The 22,276-nt window shown below is 43.6% G+C and overlaps 1 protein-coding gene across 2 annotated transcripts in view; it reads left to right on the top strand.

The window, feature by feature from the left end:
- CHRM3 (cholinergic receptor muscarinic 3) overlaps nucleotides 1-22,276 on the top strand; it is a 2,422,098-nt gene that overhangs the window by 645,510 nt on the left and 1,754,312 nt on the right. The window lies entirely within an intron of this gene.

Here is a 22,276-nt window from a genome sequence, read left to right as displayed (position 1 = left end):
CATGTACTGAGGTGTGTAACATGCCCTGGTAGTGAATTACAGCCATTTTCGTTTTTCACTGCTGAGAGGCTATCTTGCCCATAGGATAGAATGGGGAAGGCTGTTTACATGCCTATCTTCCCATAAGGGCAAGATAGAAAATCCAAGTTTGGTATCTCTGTGTTCAGAATTTAATTATACATCTTTTTAGCAAGATGGTTTTTAAATTCACGGTGTGAGAATAGCACTTTTTAGAAAGTAGCTATTCTCCTGTTTAACCTTCCTGTGTGCCTGTGTGCTGGTTGGCTGAAGGGTGTCATGTGATGGGCCAGGTGGCTCCAGGAGCCTGGATGAGTCAGCAGCAGGGTGAATAGGGAGATCTGCTTTAGATGGGTGGGAGGAGTAGGCCCTGGGTTTGAATGGGGCTGTCCCTGCCAAACACAAAGCTGGCTCCACCCCCTGCTGGCCAGGCTGAGGACTCTGCCTCTGCTGGCACAAAGAAGGCTCCACCTCCTGCTGAGCGTCTAACGACCCTGCCCCTCACTCTGAAAGGAACCAGGTGCTCCAGAGCAGAGCACACCCAGGAACCGGTTTGAGCAGGGGAATCCCCCCACTGGAACAAAGAGAGACAAAGACTTGGAGGGGTATAAGAAGAGGACCCCAGACACCTAAAACTTTAGATCACTTTGGAACTAAGAAGAAACCTCTGCCAAGGAGAAAGCTGAAAAGAACTGAAGAGGAGAAGACTGCCTGCTTGCTGTTTTGCTTTGCTGCCAAGGAGAGGGGAAGGACTTTGCTGTGTCCCCTTCTTTTGATTCTGATCTCCAAGGGCCTGAGAAGAGCTGGCTCCCTGTTAAGAAGTCCCAGGAACAAAAGGACTTCACCACCAGCTCCCCTGGAACTCTGCTGAAGGAGTTCTGACCTGCCTTGGAGTGCTTGCCCAGTCTTGGGGCCTCAGGAGGTCGTTTTGCCGTGTTTGGGAGCTGGGAAGCAGAAGCGTGAACAAGAGTGACTGGTACCCAACGCATCATCCGATTGCGTGTCGCAAGACGAGAGTGCGAGGAAAATTTAATCGCGGCACCATCGCAACACGCAGGGTCCCCGCATCGCCGAGTGCGTCGAGCATCGTCCCGAAGCGTGAAGCTTCCTGCCATTGCGAGGGTTGTCGCAGAACCAGTTTGCGGGCCGCACCACTGCCGGTGCGTGAAAAGTCTCCAATCGCTGCGTGCGTCGACGCAGAGTCCCGTTCCGTGGCGCATCGAGAATTGCGGCGCCGGAAGGCAACGCTGCGCCACGCATCGCACCACATCGAAGAGTGTCGCATCGAACCTGTGCGTGAAGCTTCCCCCTAAGAAACCTACGCAACGAAGGCCAAAGTCATCGCATCCTCCCCTTACAGATCGGAGCCGGCGCATCCACCTCTGCTGCGTGAAGCAGGGCTGCTGCAAAGCCTCCCCAGGATCTCAGGAGTATCGCATCGCCTTTGCAAGCTTCCTTGTTATAGCTTTTGGGAACCTTATCGCAACTACAGGTACTGTTGGGCACGAAAGTGTCGCATTTTGTGCATTGAGAGTCGCATTGTGCAGGACACTGACTTTTACATCCTGGAGTACTTTCTGCAAACTCTGAACTATCTTTAAAGTAACCTTTTTGAATTATATGTTGGTTTGTCTGTAATATTTGGTCTTGTGAAGTTTTTAGTAAAGATACATTATTTTTCTAAAACTGGTGTGGAGTAAATCTGTGGTGTTTTCACTGTGTTACTGTGAGTGTTGGTACAAATACTTTACACATTGCCTTTGATAGCCTAGACTGCTCAGGCCAAGCTACCTAGAGGGTGAGCAGGGGTTATCTTAACAGTGTATCCCCCTTTCCCTGACTAGAAGCAAGGGTCCCTACTTGGACAGTGGTACCTACCCTGCCAACTAGAGACCCCCAGATCTAACACAGGCCCTTAGCCTTTAAGTGTAATCAGGGTTTTGCACTCTATGAACAGTTTTCACCCAGACCTAGCCCATTTTCCACAAGGCATGAATTTTACAGGAGCAATTGTGCGTTTCATGTTTTACACACAAAAAACATCTTTATGTGTTAGCCTATTTCCTTTTCCCCTTTCCATTGTATACATTGGGGTATGCAGAGTATTCTGAAATAAGCTCCATCCATAATATATGACTCGTAGCTACATCTGTTGCTGGGACAATGACACCACTCCTGCTGCCTGGTTTGGCAGTAAAATACATTTAGAAAAAGGGTGCAGTGTGCCCCTTACACCTTAGAGAGCAGTATCGCTGCACCTGTTGCAAAAATGAAAACTACACCCCAATCTATGAACTTTTTTCAGAGGTAAATGAGACACCTGTTTTCCGAATGTGTCCATTAAACACAGCACTTTATTGGCAAGTGCATAAAAAGAACTTTCTGAAACTCAAAGGCCCCTTGAGCAGTAAAGAGCCTCTTGGCTCGTAAAAGTCATCTCGTGGGCTCGCACTTAAACAATAGCGATGGAGTCCAGCCGCCATGACACCTTCTAAAACAAACGGTGTGAAGAATAACTACTATGTGTGATCATAAATAATCAGTATGAAGCTTCCAAAGCAAAGCTTTTTTCCCCCTACAAGAAGAACATTAAATCTTTGCAGTTCTTCTCCTGGATAAACAACTGCTAGCTGCTCTGAATTTTTCATTGCTCTGTTTTTATTAGCACCCACTCTCCTTTAATCTGAATATTTATGCAAGATTTATTTATGATATAAAATGTGGCTGCATTTGATATTAGGCCTGCCAGATTTAGCGCGAGAATGATAATTGGACAGACTCTTAATTGATTGTGTTTTTTATGGAAGTGGACTGTTCTGTGTGACTATTGTCTGCGTCGAGAGTATGCAGGCCTCAGTCTTGGCCAGGGTATCCTGCTATTAAGTAATTTCTCTACAGAAGATCGCCTTGCAACAAGCAAGAGCACAAAGACCTTGAGAGGTGATGGCTGAATAGTTAGTGGTATAGTCCTAGGAGGGGATTTGCAAAGCAATGCATAGATTTCTTTGTTAGTAAAAGGCCAGGAGCGTATCATGATGAGCGGTGCTGCCTCCCCGCAGACCTGAGTGTTTTTATGCGCCAGCATCTTAAAGTGCATTAGTTTAGACAGCGCAGCTCAGAGGAGGAAAGAGGCAAACCTATTCACTTCTTCCAAATTGTACTGTCTGAAACGCAGGGTATATTTATGAGCCCTGTTGCGCTGCCCTTGCGTTGCCCTGAGTGGCTTTATAAATCTGGAGTAACACAACGCAGCGCAAATCGCAGCGTTGCATTGCTCCCCCCTGGAAAGGCGTTTCATGTGCATTGCGTGGGTGTTCTTATGCAACTTCTATAGATTTTTATGAATTCACAGATTTACCAAATTTACCAAAGAGATCCTGCTTCACAGAGGAGGCGTAACTAGGAGAAATATCTTTATTTCTCCTCCTTACTTCTGCATGCTATGTGTGCTGCATTGTGAGCACACACGGATAGAGGAATACGCCTCTCACAATTACCCTTCCTGCACAAACCAATCCTGCATGCAACATGGTGCAAGGGTGCCTGCGTTGGTGCTAGGCAGCCAAAACGGCACAAACGCAGGGACAAGAACAGGAATGCATCATATTCTTTTAAATATGGCGCATTCCTGCCCTTTCCCTGTGATGCAGCGCAGCAAGGAGACTTGCTGTGCTGCGCCACAAGGTCATAAATATGCCCCTAAAGCTTTAACTCAGAGAAATATTGGATTAAATTAATTGACTTTATGCATTGAGGGTGCATAAAAACATGCAGAGGGAATGAAGCCCATTTTGTTACAGCCACAGTTGGCGCAGCACAAAATTATGCAGCACCATGTGAGCACTCGTGCAGCACTTAGTATTGCTATACATTATTTGTTGATCTGATCCAGTGTGTATATTGGATAATGATAGGAAGCTGGTGGTGTTTAATAATTGCTTTTATGGGAATCATTATAGTAAAATCTCAAAACAAAGACCACATCATCTCTTCATTCTAAATGTTATTCCCCATTATGAGCAACTATATGTTTTTAATTATGTCTTTGTATTATTTTCAGTTGCGTAGCTGGGGTGGCGGGGGCTGTCCACCCCGGGCGCCACTTTTTTTTAGGGCGGCAGCACTTCATGTGGGGTTAAGGGTGGGCTAGGGGCGGTCTGCTCCGGGTGGCACGTTTTGGTGTGCCGTAGCACTTCACGTGAGGTGAGCAATTTCGGCAAGCGCAAGGTAAGTGTTTTTCTTTTTTTTAAATATTATTTTTCCTTGTCGTCGTCTGTCGACTACCCTCCCGCTCTTACCTGCACCGGCCGTCACTGGGGGGCAGGCTCAGGGGCTGCCCCGAGCAGCAAAAGCTCTAGCTGTGCCACTGAATATTTTGTTTATAGTACATTTATTCAGGTTAGATGACAGAATCACCACTGCAGTCAATATCTGATGTACTGCATTCCTTAACCTCTTCAGTGCCCATGACGAGATAGTCTCGTCATGGAGCACGGTTGCGCTGTGCCCATGACGAGACTATCTCGTCATGAACCCCGCCCGCTAATGTAACGCCCGGCACAGTGCGGGGAAAGGGCGTGGCACTGAAGGGGTTAAAATAAAAGGCCATTGAGGACACCGACCCATTTTATCATCAATTGGAGATACCACTTTCCTTTTTATCAAGCCACTGGGCACTAAATACAAAAAAAACTGATATTACAATGGAATGATACATATAATCGAGTAGCACATCCGAATTGTGACGTACTGTAAATGTATAAACCATTTGATATTTGTATTACAAGTGGGTTTTTACAAGCACTGGTTCCTGTTACCAGAGAGAGAAAACAATAACTAGGCTTAAGGATAGTTCCTAACAGTATTGTGAAGGTTTTGTATCACACCATACGTGAGTCCTATGTTACTAACACTTTTAATGCTTTCATTACATTGATAGCAAACATACAAGTAGTATTTTCTGTCTAATGCATAAGAGCTAGAAAAGCGGAAGATAAAATTCATGATATCAATATGTGAAGTAAATGCACTCTCTTACAGATTATAAATGCTTGTGGTTTCCTTGATAAGAACCTGCTTGTGTGCTTACAAATAATGTAAAACTTATGTTAATGCCTCTAACATAAGAATTTCACTGTTTATTTTATCAAAATATATTACTTACATGTTAAGCATCAGTAGTTTCGGTGTTGGATATTTATTTCCATATCGAGGCCCTGGAAGGAGTTTATTGAGTTAATGCGTTTGTATCAAAGGGTCTTCTTGTGGATAAAGACAATCTCCCACCAGTTTTGCTGTTCTAAATAGTTAGAGGATGTTGTATTATGGAGCAAGACATGAAGAATGAGCTGAACTAGACTTCTGTGAGTGCAATGGTGTCATGGTCACAGTCTTGAATGAGGGCATATAAGTTGTGTTAGTCTTGTTGCTATCTAATGTATGTCTTTCATAGAGAGCCTCTATCATTTATGTCAGTTTCTGAATCTCAGAAGCCACTGCTGAGTCAGAGCAACACTTGAATACAAAGCTGGTTACCCATGTCATGAAGGCCTTCCAGGCCAGGCTGCAGAGCCTCCCTGACAGCGGTCAGCGCAGCACTGCTTGTCTGATTGGACTGAAAGCAGAAAGCAAAGCTGCAAGACGGGGACGAAAGGCAGGGAAGGTGGTGGGGGTTGGTCAAGGATGGCAGGTAAGTTTTTTTAACCTTTGGGATAGGGATACATAACAGAGGCCATGTTATGCATGGCTCCCCCATTATTCCTCTGCCACTGCAGAGCAGTTGAAAGCAGGGGGAGATGATTTTGGGGGCCATACATAACATAGAATTAGAAATGGATACAAAGTGAATTATAGGGATGTTTTTCACCTCAAGGTTCTGAGTGACATCATAGACATCTCAAGCTTCACTATTGGTGCCTATTTGATGCCACTCAGTGAAAAAGATCCCTGTAATTCACTGTTACCCATCTATAATTCTATACATTATGAATGTGGAGCAAATATAAAGTCGATGTGCCCAGGCCAACCACATATTTTGTTCATAAACAGAGCAGAGTTAGCCATAATGTACTCATGATGTCCCACGAGTCATCCTCATTTAGAATTGTTCTCAAGTTCACATTTTATGAGGATAAGAAATTTCAAAACTGCCTGTATCTTGTTCCTCCCAAATATAGAAAAAACTGGCCTGATCAACAAATGCCCATTTGTTACTAGCAAAATGCCCCTTTTGATTGTTGATGCTGGCTTCCAGACAGGAAGAGACCCCAGCCTTGACAATATATGCTTCAGACACATTTTCCAGCTAGGCCGTCATGGTTATCAGTAGGAATGTGCTCATTGTTCTCCAAATGCATTGAAAACTGTGATCCAAGTGCGCATGACGACGAAAGTCTGCAGATGTTAGCAAGCTGCTCCCTGCACATGCCTGCCCCTCGTAGAAGCACAATTGAGATGTGCAGGCCCAGGCAGGTCAGTCCACTTACTTACACTCCTAATTTAGGGAGGGGTGGGAATGTAAATCTTTACATCACAGTTTATGAATTTGCTATCCATTGGATAACAGATGTGGCAGTGATGGTGAGGGACAATTCTGCCCCTACCTCAATGCCCCTTTTGTCTGTGAAAGCTCTGTAGTGTGCTATGGCTGCTGTAGATAAGCAGGTGGGTTCCAGGTGCAGATTCTTAAGCATCACTTTCAGTTGATGTGAGTTTTGGAATGTGCTCTGAAGTCCACATTGTGCATGAGGGCAACATTCATGTGTGTAATTCAGTATGTATACATGCATCCCATTTTGCACATGCATTCATTCTCTTAGTGAATTGGCTGGTATACAAAATGCAGATCTTGGGTAAAGGAGTGAGAATCAGGACCAATGAGTGATTGTGACCTTTTCATGGTGAATTCTGAGGAAGTTGTCTTTGTTAAAGTCATCAGTGTGATACATTCTGAATCTGAATAGTGCTAACGGGGTTGTCTGTGTCCACGCAACCTTGACAAGCGGGGTGGGGGGGAGGGGGGGGGGGGGATGGCACATAGAATGTCCCCATGAAAATTAGGTTGACCGGATGTCTTGTGTTTTTTTTAATTATATAAGTATGTCCACAGAACCTTGACAAGGGCGTGTGCATAGACTGTCCATTTGAGAATTGCAGTGACCAGGTGTTTTGCTTTCTTTCCAATTCAACTGCAACCTAATTTATTTTAACGTAGCTTCAAAACCTATTTTATATGAATGTATTTTTAAGTTTGATAAATATATTACTGATTTTACTTCCTCCTTTTGACTATTCTTGCTGTGACTCAAAAGAGATACCTTACATGTTATATCCCTAGTGACGTTAAATATGCTGTTTTGCTTCCCTGTCAGCAAAAAAAAAAAGAAAAACACGCATAGGCAAAATGGTGAATTGAATTTTTGAAACCATGGAGTGTAGGGCATGCTGCCATGTAATGGATGTAAGTAAAGGGACAGACAATGTATTCCACTGGTGATTGTTTTATTGACAAACTGTCATGCCTCTGAGTGATTGGTTAAAAAGCTGAAAGGACGAGAAGAAGATCTGATAAGGCGCACATTCCCATTATAATGCTAATTGGGGGCTGACTTGAGGTTAGAGTCGCAGATGTACGTGAGCTCAAAGTCTGCATTTGATGGCTGCGCTGACGGAACCGTTTCCCTTCAGGCAGGTTTGGTTGTTCTGAGCCCCATAATCACACGAAATGCACCTCTGCTTAACACACGGCCTTCATAAGCCACCTGACATTTTGGTCTGCCATTTGTGTGTCATTAGCCACTTGACATATTGGACTGCCGTTTGTGTGCCATAAGCCACCTGACATTTTGGACTGCCGTTTGGTGTGCATTACTAAGCTTCCTGCACAAGGCACTCGAGGCACATGTCCAGAGGCCATCGATGTGTGGCGACTTTACCAGCTCTGTTGCTTTCTGTGCAGGTTCTAAGACTTTAAAGGTTGAACGGGGAGACACTTTGGGGCACATTTACATAGAAGTGACGAAGCATGGTGTTAGCTGTCTTGGCTTAACGCTGTGCTACACCACTTCTGAAACGCAGGGCTGCACCGTATGTGTGCTGCTTTGTGCAACACACATAGAAGTTGCAACTGGTCATTTTTAAAATGATTGTTTATGTGCAGGAAGGAACACCTTCCTACACATGAACAATCACGTATGGCGTTTTGCTGTTTCTATCTGTTTGTTATATGTGTGCGGCACAATGCAGCACACATAGAAACAGCAAAAACAAGGAGGAATAAAGCATTTCTCATATTTTTGCCATATTAAGACCAGGTTTTATTTGGTATTTTGCCGCTGCCTCCTATTTAGGCATCCTTTGTAAATAGGGGGGCAGAGTCAAAATCAATGGATGTTGCCGCAGAACGCCCACCGCAACACCCATTGCCCCCCCTTCACACTAAGGGCCTCATTATGATGTTGGTCGGAAAGCCTCCGACCGACAGTCGGATTCTCCTACACCGTGTCAGAGCCCTTCTGACCGGCTGGGTCAGTTTGCATTCCAACTGACCGATTACGATGCAAAACGCGTGGTTGTTCCAGAACGGTTCCAACTGGCCCTCTGAGTATTCCTGTCGGTCGGAACCGCATGGTACACCCCTATGGGCAGCGTTTCCGACCAAGGGAATAAAAGCCTTTCTGAGTCTGTCTGTCCGACGCAAAAAGGCTGTCAGAAAGTGACTTTGGGGGACACTGTATCCCCTAGACCCAGCGGCCTCCGATTGATGGTTGAGGGAGTACCCAAGTGACCCTTCTGCGGGGACTGTGTGGCAGGCACCATGGGGTGCCTGAAAAAGGGTGCAGAGTTTTCTGCACACATTCCCTTTCTGCATAGGAGTCTGTGTCAGGGCCGGCTGTCGGGCGCAACACGAGCTCCCATAGGGAACAATGGGACTATGACTGAACAGTGTTCAGTGGCGTCGTAATCTGTCGGTCGGAACCGCCGACTGCGAGTTGGTCAATTCCGATTTCCGAGACCATGGCGGTCGGAGGCTTTCCGACTGACATCGTAATGAGGCCCTTAGTATAACGTGAAAGGGTGCCTTATTTGCAAGGCAGCGTTAAGCCAAGTTAAGTGGTTTAACATTGCCTTGTAAATAAGACGAAGCCTGTATCATCACAGGAACGTCTTTAAAAGTAATGTCCCTGTGCAATAGGGGCTTGTAACTATGCCCCTCAGAGCTCTCACATTTATAAAGGAAATTTACACGTGTAGATTTACTCATGTGTAAATTTACTCCTCCACCTAGGAGAAACATGACAACACGGGGGGAAAGAGAAGAGGGGGGAGAGGTATAGGGTGTTGCGATATAATCACCTCTTTTTCAGTAATTCACTTTCTCCTGGTAGGACACACGTTCGCTCGTAATTTCCTCACTTCAGCAATATTAAGGCTTATTCCGTACTTTACTATGTTAATTACAGTCAATGTTGCCTTGCCCAGCCTGCAATAGCACGTAATTCAAATAGTTCAACCTTTTCATTAGTATGTCTTTGCAATTGGGACCGACGGTTGACACCAGTCTCTTTACCCCTGTAGATTCTCCTTGCTCACACTTCTTGTCCTGATGATGATCTCCAACAAATGAGATTGAAACGCCATTGAGCTCTTTTCACAACCAAAACTCCCTCATTATATTGAATCAATTGGAGTTTTGTTCTATGTTGTCAATGTGATGTATGTTTAATGTCACCAACCAGCCACTTCACGCACTTTCACTATTCATATGAGCACCTGAACTACACCTTGTAATTACTTGACTCTCCATTTATGACGTTAATAAATGTGAGATCACTGCAACCTTGTGTCCCTTCATATATTGTGCAGCAAGTACTTATTAATTATTGTTGTTGCCTATCTGATTTATGCATATCTCAGTAAGTGTAGCCTAAGGCTACTATAGGACAGTTTTTGGCCTCTCTAGAACCATTGTTCGTTCTCACTATACACTACCCCTGGTCTGACTGTTGGGGTCCCCTTGTTCTATTTAAATATAATAAATTAAATAATAGCATAAAATATATACAATTATTTAATATATACTGAAAAAACTTTTGTTAAAATTATGTTGAAAATATGCATAAAACAATTTAAGAAATGATTAAAAAGTTTTAAGCAGAAGAAAATAAAAGTGGAAAATGTACAACATACAATACTATTTCAACATAATATGCATTTTTTATTTTAAAAAATCATAAAAAATGTTTGAATGAATTAACTATGTTTACATGTTTCTTTTTAAGTTGAAAGTTTAAAAATGCACAAATATGCATTAAATACAGTTTGAAAAATAAATAAAATGAGAAAAATGTGCTAGATTTCTTTATTCTATCAAAACATGCAATTCATATTATTACTCACAAACATAAAACTATGTTTTCATAATATTTCTAGACACCAACAATACTTATGAAAGGATGTCATTTACTGTTCCCACTCCAACCTATACCACTTTGAGGAAGGTGTTGGGCACTAAACTTGTAACATTTACTATTCCCACTCCAATCTATACCAATTTGAAAAAGGTATGGTACACTAAATAGGTGAAAAATGCTATTCCCACTCCAATTTAAACCAATTTAGTGACAATGTTGGAAGCTAAAGGGAGCCATTTATTATTCCCACTCCAACCTATACCAATCAGGGGAAGGTGTTGGACACCCTAAGGATAGATTGTACTATTCCCACTCCAATCTATACCAATTTGAAGAAGGAGTTGGGTTCTTAAGAGGAGAAAAATGCATTCCCACTCCAATCTAAACCAATTTGGGGACGGTGCTAGACATTTACTATTCCTAATCCAAACTAGACCAATTTGGGGAAGGCGTTTGATACTAAAGGAGTGACATTTAGGACTCCCACTCCAATCTAAACCAATTTGGGGAAGGCGTTGGACCCACAAGGGTATCATTACTATTACCACTTCAACCCATACCAACTTAGGGAAGGTGTTAGACACTAAAACTGTAACATTTTCTATTCCAACTCCAATTTATACCAATTTGACGAAGGTGTTGGACATTAAAAGGGCTTCATGCACTATTCCCACTCTAACCTTTACCAATTTAGGGACTGTGTTAGACACTAAAAGGGTAATATTTACTATTTCCAATCAATCTATGCCAATTTGAGGAGGGTGTTGGACCCAAAAATGTGATATTTACTATTCCCACTACAATATAAACAACTGATGAATGGTACTGGACAGCAAAGGAATGGCATTTACTATTTCCACTCCAATCTAATCAAATTTGGGGAAGGTGTTGGACACTAAATGGTTGACATTTATTATTCCCACTCCAATGTAACTATATCAGGGGATAGTGTTGGATACTAAAGTGGTTGCATTTATCAGCCCCACTCCAATCTAATCATATTGGGCAAAGGTGTTGGACATTAAATTAGTGCAAAAACAACAGTTGATGGACAGAATGCAGAACAATGTCATACATTTGCCCCAGTACAGAGATCTGGGCCTAAATCCATTGTTTTTTTGCTCACCATGCCATTCCAGTTTGAACCCAGCCATATGCAAATCAGTCTTGACCCTGTGCCTCATGGGAACAGTCCAGCCCGAACTGCCAAGCCAGGTCCTTCCTGGACTGGAAACAAGCATCCTAGGACCGGTTTCGGGGTTTCAACCCTCTTTAGCCAGGATAGCTTGAATCCAGTGGCATGGAGATCACAGGACTCATGTCTGAGCATACCCGTCCCACTTGGGGTGACAAATGCAAAAACAACAGTTGATGGACAGAATGCAGAACAATGTCCTACATTCGCCCCAGTACAGAGATCTGGGCCTAAATCCATCGTTTTTCTGCTCACCATGCCATTCCAGTTTGAACCCAGCCATATGCAAATCAGTCTTGACCCTCTGCCTCATGGGAACAGTCCAGCCTGAACTGCCAACCCAGGTCCTCCCTGGACTGGAAACAAGCATCCTAGGACCGGTTTCGGGGTTCCACCCCTCTTCAGCCAGGATAGCTTGAATCCAGTGGCATGGAGAGCACGGGACTCACGTCTGACCATACCCGTCCCACTTGGGGTGACAAATCCAAAAATCCATCACCACCCCCTTTTGTACCGCTTTGTTCGCCATGAGTTGGCAGGGTATGCTCAGACGTGAGTCCCTTGCTCACTTTGCCACTGGATTCAAGCAAGCCTGGCTGAAGATGGCTGAAATGCCAGAAACTGGTCCTAGGAAGCTTGTTTCTGATCGAGGGAAGGCATGGCTTGGCAGTTCGGGCTGGACTGTTCCCATGAGGCACAGGGTCAGACTGATTTGCATATGGCCATGTCTGAACTGGGGTGGCAGAGTGGGCTAAAGAACGGTGATGAATCAAACCCAGATCTGTTGACTGGGTGTGAGTGTTTGATTGGTTCTGATGCTCCGTCCATCACCACCCCCTTTTGTACTGCTTTGTTCGCCATAAGTTGGCAGGGTATGCTCAGACGTGAGTCCCTTGCTCACTTTGCCACTGGATTCAAGCAAGTCTGGCTGAAGACGGCTGAAATGCCAGAAACCCGTCCTAGGAAGCTTGTTTCCGATCCAGGGAAGCCATGGCTTGGCAGTTCGGGCTGGACTGTTCCCATGAGGCACAGGGTCAGACTGATTTGCATATAGCCATGTCTGAACTGGGGTGGCAGAGTGGGCTAAAGAACGGTGATGAATCAAACCCAGATCTGTTGACTGGGTGTGAGTGTTTGATTGGTTCTGATGCTCCGTCCATCACCACCCCCTTTTGTACCGCTTTGTTTGCCATAATTTGGCAGGGTATGCTCAGACGTGAGTCCCTTGCTCACTTTGCCACTGGATTCAAGCAAGTCTGGCTGAAGACGGCTGAAATGCCAGAAACCCGTCCTAGGAAGCTTGTTTCCGATCCAGGGAAGCCATGGCTTGGCAGTTCGGGCTGGACTGTTCCCATGAGGCACAGGGTCAGACTGATTTGCATATGGCCATGTCTGAACTGGGGTGGCAGAGTGGGCTAAAGAACGGTGATGAATCAAACCCAGATCTGTTGACTGGGTGTGAGTGTTTGATTGGTTCTGATGCTCCGTCCATCACCACCCCCTTTTGTACTGCTTTGTTCGCCATAAGTTGGCAGGGTATGCTCAGACGTGAGTCCCTTGCTCACTTTGCCACTGGATTCAAGCAAGTCTGGCTGAAGACGGCTGAAATGCCAGAAACCCGTCCTAGGAAGCTTGTTTCCGATCCAGGGAAGCCATGGCTTGGCAGTTCGGGCTGGACTGTTCCCATGAGGCACAGGGTCAGACTGATTTGCATATAGCCATGTCTGAACTGGGGTGGCAGAGTGGGCTAAAGAACGGTGATGAATCAAACCCAGATCTGTTGACTGGGTGTGAGTGTTTGATTGGTTCTGATGCTCCGTCCATCACCACCCCCTTTTGTACCGCTTTGTTTGCCATAATTTGGCAGGGTATGCTCAGACGTGAGTCCCTTGCTCACTTTGCCACTGGATTCAAGCAAGTCTGGCTGAAGACGGCTGAAATGCCAGAAACCCGTCCTAGGAAGCTTGTTTCCGATCCAGGGAAGCCATGGCTTGGCAGTTCGGGCTGGACTGTTCCCATGAGGCACAGGGTCAGACTGATTTGCATATGGCCATGTCTGAACTGGGGTGGCAGAGTGGGCTAAAGAACGGTGATGAATCAAACCCAGATCTGTTGACTGGGTGTGTGTTTGATTGGTTCTGATGCTCCATCCATCACCACCCCCTTTTGTACCACTTTCTTCGCCATAAGTTGGTAGGGTATGCTCAGACGTGAGTCCCTTGCTCACTTTGCCACTGGATTCAAGCAAGCCTGGCTGAAGACGGCTGAAATGCCAGAAACCGGTCCTAGGAAGCTTGTTTCCGATCCAGGGAAGGCATGGCTTGGCAGTTCGGGCTGGACTGTTCACATGAGGCACAGGGTCAGACTGATTTGCATATTGCCATGTCTGAACTGGGGTGGCAGAGTGGGCTAAAGAACGGTGATGAATCAAACCCAGATCTGTTGACTGGGTGTGAGTGTTTGATTAGTTCTGATGCTCCGTCCATCACCACCCCCTTTTGTACCGCTTTGTTTGCCATAAGTTGGCAGGGTGTGCTCAGATGTGAGTCCCTTGCTCACTTTGACACTGGATTCAAGCAAGCCTGGCTGAAGACGGCTGAAATGCCAGAAACCGGTCCTAGGAAGCTTGTTTCCGATCCAGGGAAGGCATTGCTTGGCAGTTCGGGCTGGACTGTTCCCATGAGGCACAGGGTCAGACTGATTTGCATATGGCCATGTCTGAACTGGGGTGGCAGAGTGGGCTAAAGAACGGTGATGAATCAAACCCAGATCTGTTGCCTGGGTGTGAGTGTTTGATTGGTTCTGATGCTCCGTCCATCACCACCCCCTTTTGTACCGCTTTGTTTGCCATAAGTTGGCAGGGTATGCTCAGACGTGAGTTCCTTGCTCACTTTGCCACTGGATTCAAGCAAGCCTGGCTGAAGACGGCTGAAATGCCAGAAACTGGTCCTAGGAAGCTTGTTTCCGATCCAGGGAAGGCATGGCTTGGCAGTTCGGGCTGGACTGTTCCCATGAGGCACAGGGTCAGACTGATTTGCATATGGCCATGTCTGAACTGGGGTGGCAGAGTGGGCAAAAGAACGGTGATAAATCAAACCCAGATCTGTTGACTGGGTGTGAGTGTTTGATTGGTTCTGATGCTCTGTCCATCACCACCCCCTTTTGAACATTAAATTAGTGACATTGACTATTTCCACTCCTATCTAAGCATATTGGGCGAAAGTATTGGACACTAAAGGAGGGGGGTATACTATTCTCAATAAATCTAACCATATTGGGGGAAATATTGGACACTACAAGTGTGAGATTTACTATTCCCACTACAACTATCTAACATTATGTGGGAAGGTCTTGGGCACCAAAGGGGTGACTTTATTATTCACACTTCAATCTAGTCATATTGGGAAAAGGTGTTGACATTTTCTATTCCCACTCCAGTCTAAGGGCCTGAATTTGATCTTGGCAGACCTGGTCCCGCCGCCACTGTTTCGACGGTTTCTCCGCCTGCTTACAAGGTGGCCCACCCGCTCTATTTAGATACTGATGGTTCAACAAAGATCAGGTCTGTTCACCCGTGTCTACAGCACAATAGGCAAAATCGTCTGTCAGAGGGAGTTCCGCCAGTTTGTCCGCTGGGCTAATCAATCAATCAAAATAGCTTCATTCGACAGATTTGTCATAAAAGCAATACACATACGTTACAACATGTATATTAAGATAATAAATATTCTGAATCTAAAACATTTAAGAACGGGTTAAACAAAAAATACTGCCGAGTAAATTAATTCTGGAAATAAAATACATACATACTCAATATATCCCAGGCAATTCATACTATGATACAGCCTATCTTTGGAACTGAGGGCATTTAAGTCAATTAGCCTGGAGCAACACCCTGGATCGGATGGACCAGGCCCAGCCTAAAAACGTAGCCATTGCGATTGCTATTGGCAGCAATGGGTCCGTTGTAAGGATTCTTAGGGCCTTGTCATGCTTTCTGAAGCCTAGAAGTTTGCAAATAGGTATAACCCAGCTGGGCTAATCATGATGTGCCTTCCGCTAATGTGACTGTGGCATTAAAACCTCCACACCTGAGTTGCTGGATTGGAAGGGATATAATGCAGAAACTCACATTTTCTTACTTTCACACTTCCTTGATCTTCCAAGTCCTGCCTCTGTGGATAGTGGATGGAATTAACTGTTACGTTTTGACTAGTCTATTAGCATTTGCACTGAGCTTGTGCATTTTTAAATCTCTCTTACAAGCAACAGCATACCAAAGTGCATGCATATGTCAGTAATGTTGACGTTTACGAAATTTACAGAAACACACCTTTATGATCCCATTGTATGTATTAATTTGGTGCAGGCTGCCTTAAAAAAATGGAGACTCGCACAAAAAAAGGATATCAAATAAAAAATCAGAAAGTCACCATACAGGTCTGTTTAATTACATTTCAAAGATTGTCACATTAAAAACATATGCAACACACATCATTGGCATACGTGTAATGTAAGATGATGTAGAAATTGCACTAGACAAGGTGTAACCTTTACCTTCTAAATGTCCAGTAAAATCAATTTCAGTCCCAAATTTTGAATATTGAACCTATACATCCATGTAACATTTCCCCTTGTCTAGTGCAAGCTCTGTACTGTATCCAATTTCAACAGTCACAATATTTTAGAAGGTATAATGCATATGTGTTGATACTGATCAGTAATCATGGTGAAACACACGTCTGTAGTACCACATCCAAAACAAATCTTAAACACCAATTAGATGGTGCAAGTGGCCTGTAGTTTAGAAATGAAACATTTCGAAATAGAATTAAAACGAAATGAAGAATTAGCTCAAGAAGTTAGGCAACTCTCCAGTTCAGTTGTCATCAATTTAAAAGCATTCAGGGGCATATTTCTGCACACACCTCCAAATTTGAGTTGACAAATAAATATTTTATGACAGATATTCCTCAGTGCTTCAGTTGTTTGTCTCTGTGACTCAGCCCCAGCCTGGCCCATGATTCTGACTGAGCACTGCTCATGTCAGGCCCACCTATCAGCAGCCTGATGATCTTAATTTCAAATGAGCACAGCCTTTCCTTAACTTTTACACCAAAACATTACCTTGTGCCCATCTAATAACTGAAACAGTCTGGGAGTATCTGGTAACTCCCAATCAACTGTGTGGAGACCCTCCAATCTAGGCTGAGGGTTTTGTGGCATGATACACATAGCAAACATCATTTCCATTAAGTTTGTACAGAAAACATATATATATATATATATATATATATACACAGGTGTAAAGACTATATAATGTGTTTTCTAATTTACATGATGTTAGATTTCTACATTTTGCATGTAATCAAACATACATAGATCCATCTCTACATACACACCAATAGTATCTAGGGCTTTAAACACACAACACATACTAATATTGTTGTTTTGTTAAAAGTGCTTACAAATCCCCAACATCATTGTCCTATGGAAGGATCAAAATGCATGACACTCCCATCAATCACTTCACTTCATTCAGGAATTCAAAAGGACATTGTGGCCTGTGTTAGTGGAAACAACAGTTAGACAGATTCACATACATATTTCAAACATGTACCTGTTTCCCTGGTGAGCCATAGAGCTGGCTATATTGGGACATCACCTCCTTTGCCAGCAACTCCAGCTCCTCCGGCGAGAAGGCAGGGACCCTGTCACCTGCTCAAACTATGAATCGTGGTTCCCAGTGGTCACAAACATCAGCAAAAGTGGTGGAGTTCTTGATAGCTGCAGTGTTAGAAGGCAAGTGAGCTTTTTTCGAACCGCCACATATATATCTACTCGACGTACGTGATCATCAGCGGAGATGGACACAGCCATAGGCCTTCAAATATTGCTTTCCTATACGTTAGCTTACGTATGTGTCCGTCATGGAGTTGAATACGGTGAGGTTAGGCCCCCTCCATTTTAAAAGGCCAAATAGTATGTTTGTGACTCCTAAATGCATCACCACCACTCAAAATGGTGGCTAGTTTGTTTACATATTTAAACTTTGAATGACACTCGTGTTTAAAAAAAGAAACTTTTTATGTAGTAGTTTACTATAGTTAAATGCAATAGTTGCACTGTGTTGTTTACACCTCTGTATTTTCGATTAAAAAAATATTTTTAAAAGAATGCCTAGATAATACATGAAAAATGTTGAAAAATGTATTATTTACACATTCTTTCAAATTTAAAGTGTTGACAGCTAAAAAAGTACATTTGGGAAGAAAAAATTACAAAAACAAATGTTGTAAAACGACATATATTTTTGAGACATGACATTTCTGTTAATAATCAAAAATAAATATGTTGAAAATGTTTTTAAAAAAATCACAATTTCTCAGTCTTCCAGATAAGCAATCATGGTTTACATCAGTGTGTAGTATGCCTGGTCATGCTGCGCTGGAGCAATTGACATTTTTGCTGACTCGCCATGATCCAGCTGGATTAATCATGAGCAGGAGTCTAGATTCATGTTCGAGCCCACTACACACTGATATAAATCATTGCTTATCTGGAAGACTGTTACATTCCAGACATTGCACTCCTAAATCCTTATAGGGGCTTTTTGTTTTCAAGTGAACTATGTAGTCCTGAGGATGGTCTCGGGGATGAAAACATTTTGAGACCGAAACGTCATCACATTTCTTAAATCTGTTAAAAATGTGTTTTTTTTTAAATCACAATTTATTAGTCTTCCAGATAAGCAATTGTTGTTTACATCAGTGTGTAGAAGGCCCAGACATGCTGCGCCAGGGCAATTGATATTTTTGCTGACTCGCCATGATCCAGCTGGATTAATCTCGAGCAGGAGACTAGATTCATATTCGAGCCCACTACACACTGATGTAAATCATTGCTTATCTAGAAGACTGTTACATTCCAGACATTGCACTCATAAATCCTTATAGGGGCTTTTTGTTTTCAAGTGAACGATGTAGTCCTGAGGATGGTCTCGGGATGAAAACATTTTGAGACCGAAACATCTACACATTTCTCATCTTTCTTTGGATCACATTTATTAAAATTGGTTTGTAATGTCCATCAGGCATGCAGCCTCAAGATATATAGAGAAAGTGGGCATTCAGTACATCAACGTCTGCTGAAGAAAATTAACCTAATTTATGTAACAGACTTTACAGTATGGGTGTATTTAAAACAGTTTTAGATAACACCTGGAGAAAATGTTCATGTATGTTGAATCAAATATTATTTTGGTATTCTATACTTAACATAATTTTCTCAATTGATGCACCTCTTGATTTCATTACTATAGAATGCCTCCTTTGACATACATTTAGCTTTAGAAGTCAACCAATATCTTAATGCCTTTGATGGCGTGGATTCTGGTGGAAGGATTTTCTGATCCCCAGGCAAAATGACATCTTGCTGTTCAGGTACTTTTTTCCCCTAACAACACCACCTTTATGAAGCCCCCTGTGCAATATGGCACCATCCTGTGGGTTTATATATGGTTGCTACCCAAGACCATCAGTGAACATGATGTGGCACTGGTAGTGATGGTGTGCATCATTGCGGAGGAAAGCTCATATAAACAAAGTGTACTATATTCCTGGGATGGACCGCTTGTGCTCTTTTTATTGTATCCCAATATATATTTATGTAAGGCAACACCTGATACCTAGGGAGCTGGTAAGGCTGGACTGACATGTCAGAAAAGTATTGGAATACTTCATTAAAGTCCATTGATAACTTCTGATTTCTCTGAATATTGTGCTATAAAATGAAAAATGCACCCTGGCATTTACACATTTTTCTTGGTTTTGAGAACTTATTTGATTTCTTGACCTAGGCTGAGGAAGATATTTAAATCCCACCACCCACCATTGCTCATTAGTGGCAGAAATTGGGTTCCTGATTTGACTGGGATGTGATCCCTGGTCAAGCAGCAACCTCAATTCTTGTCAGGGTAAAGCACAAGCAAACCCTAAATGAACCTGTGCTCACACTTTGGTAGCTTGGCACAGAACAGTCAGGCTAAACGATGCAAAGTATTTGTGCAACACTTCAAACAGTAAACACACTGAAAATACCACACAGAAAGATCCCACACCAGGTTTAGAAAAATAGAATATATTTTAATAAATAAAACAAGACCAAGATGACAATAATCCAAAAGGGTAACTGAATATATTGAATTTTCAAGTTTTAGGGTAGTGCCAAAATCACAAAGCGCCAATAAGGGAAATCTGGTCTCACTAGCTGGGGACAAAGCGACAATTTCAGGCTGACCACGATGGAGCATGGGCCGGCTACAGGAACCAAGTTAGGCCAGCTGAAAAAAGTACCTTAAATCCTGGTTTTGGAGTGTTGCATAGATCTGGGAGAAGAAGCACTGCACAGTCGAAGCAATGTATCACTTCTGAAATGGGGTGAGGCTGCAGTGCAAGGTCCTGTTGCATCATCATCGAGGATCCCGTCGACGGGGTTTGGGATGAGAAGTCCAGGCATCAATGATGCAGTGCACAGCCAAGGTGATGCGCCGGTCCCGATGAACTGCGAGGACTTGGGTTAGAGATGTGCCGCGCCATCTGCGATGCATTGGTTCAGAAGATACCAGGGTGATGTGGACCTTCTGCTCCGGGATCAATCCACGCTGCATCAGCGATGCATCTGTTCTGCTCGGGGATGCGCTGCTCAGCAGAGAAGATGTGACGATTCTGTTGGTAAGCACCATAGACCCGCTTCCAAGGGTCCAGGACAGGGCTGACACCTCTTAGCAGGGTAGACTCACAAATGGCATAGTCCAGGTACAGATGCTAGGTTGTTGGAAGCCTGTCATGTCCCTGAGGCTTCAGAGAAGGAGGTCAGCCAATAGCCCTTGAAGTCACTCTGGGTTCAAGTGATGCAAGTCCAACCCTTCTCACCCAGGCAACAGGGCAGCAAGCAGCAGGTCAGCTCAGCAAAGAATGAGTCCAGAAGAATAGCAATCCAGCAGAGTGGCAGTCCTTTCAGCAGCACAGCAATCCTTCTTCCTGATAGAGTATCCACAGGTCCAGAGGTGTCTGCGGTCTTGTACTTGTACTTGGTGGTGTCTTTGAAGGGGGTGAAAATTCAGTGACAAGCCTTTGAAATGCACAGGTACTCTGCCCTTCCAGCGCTGGCTCCAGACTCGCAACAGGGGGGTATGCAGCCCTTTGTGTGGTGACAGGACACAGCCTAGTCAGGTGTAAGTGAGTCAATTGCCTCCCTTCCATCCTGCCAGGACGGCCCATCAAGTCACACCTAATATTGTGTGTGGCAGTCTAGGGGAATACAAAAAGCTCAGCTGTCACCCACCCCAGACATGTGGTCAGAGACACGCAGCAGGCACCAAATGGGCAAAACAGGAAAATGCCAACTTTCTAAAAGTGGCTTTTTCAGAATTGCAATTTAAAATCCGACTTCACCATCAGTTAGAATTTTAAATTGTGAGTCCAGAGACATCATACTTGAAGAGGTCATCTCTTTTCATTTGAAAATTACTTTTATAAATTGTAATTACAGCAACTCCAATGTTATCCTATAGGAGAGACAGGTCTTGTAGCAGTGAAAAACGAATTTAAGAGTTTTTCACTTCCAGATCATGTAAAACTTAAAAATACATGTCCTGCTTCTGAGCTGTTCAGGGCCTACCTTGGGGTTGATATGTGTATTAAAAAGGAAGGTTTGTACCTTGCAAGAGATTTAACTTGCCAGGTCAACATGGAAGATTAAACTGCAAACACAGGATCTGCAATGGCAGGCCTGAGACATATTTAAAGGGCTAAGTAAGTGGGTGTCACAGTGAGTGTGGCAGGCCCGCTAGTAGCATTTACTTTACACATTACAGTGCACATTACTAGGGAGGTATCGGTAAATTAAATATGCCAATTGTGGATAAGCCAATTTCACTAAATTTTAGGGAAAGAGCCCACGCCATGAGCACTAGTTAGCAGTGGTAAAGTATCAGCTAAAGCAGGAGGTCGGAAGGCAAAATGTTGTGGGAAGCCACGTGTAGGATGCCAGGTCTAATAATTAGATATTGTTTTAATTATTCCAGTGCTTATTTACAGTATTTATTCATTTGTATATCTATTTATTCAGCTATATGTTGAGTTTCTAGGGAGCTAAATGCCCTTTAGAGATTCCTGTCAGTACTGAGTTTCCATAGTCTAGTTACTATAAGACTAGCATCAAATGACAGTCTTAAAATCTCCATCTTGAATGAAAAGTTTGATTCCTTTGAGATGCCGCAATTGAAATAGCGTACCCTTGGCCATTGCACTAATATGTGTTTGGTGGTTGAGTTGTTTGTCGAAGTAAAAGCCAAGTGACTCCACTATCGAAGGATTGCAGTTTAACACCCCGAATGAGAGACGCCCTTTCTTCACCTGGATTTGGCAATTGAGAAAGGATAACAAAATGAACTCTTATTTAGAGGGGTAAGCTTCAGGCAGTAAAGTAGCATCCAAGTTTGGATTTTGGCCAAGCCTGACTGTCTGAGAGTCAAAGAGCAAGGCTCCATTGAACTTAAAAGGGTGGTAAGCGCTAAACATTCAAATCTCATTCGCAAGAAAGAGGAAGGGTAGCCAAATTATTCAGATTGAAATTTGGTAAATAAATA

Source organism: Triturus cristatus, chromosome 6 (genome assembly GCF_964204655.1).
Source record: "Triturus cristatus chromosome 6, aTriCri1.1, whole genome shotgun sequence".
NCBI lineage: Eukaryota > Metazoa > Chordata > Amphibia > Caudata > Salamandridae > Triturus > Triturus cristatus.
Note: the sequence above shows the minus strand (reverse complement) of the source record. Positions and strands in the feature narration are given on the sequence as shown.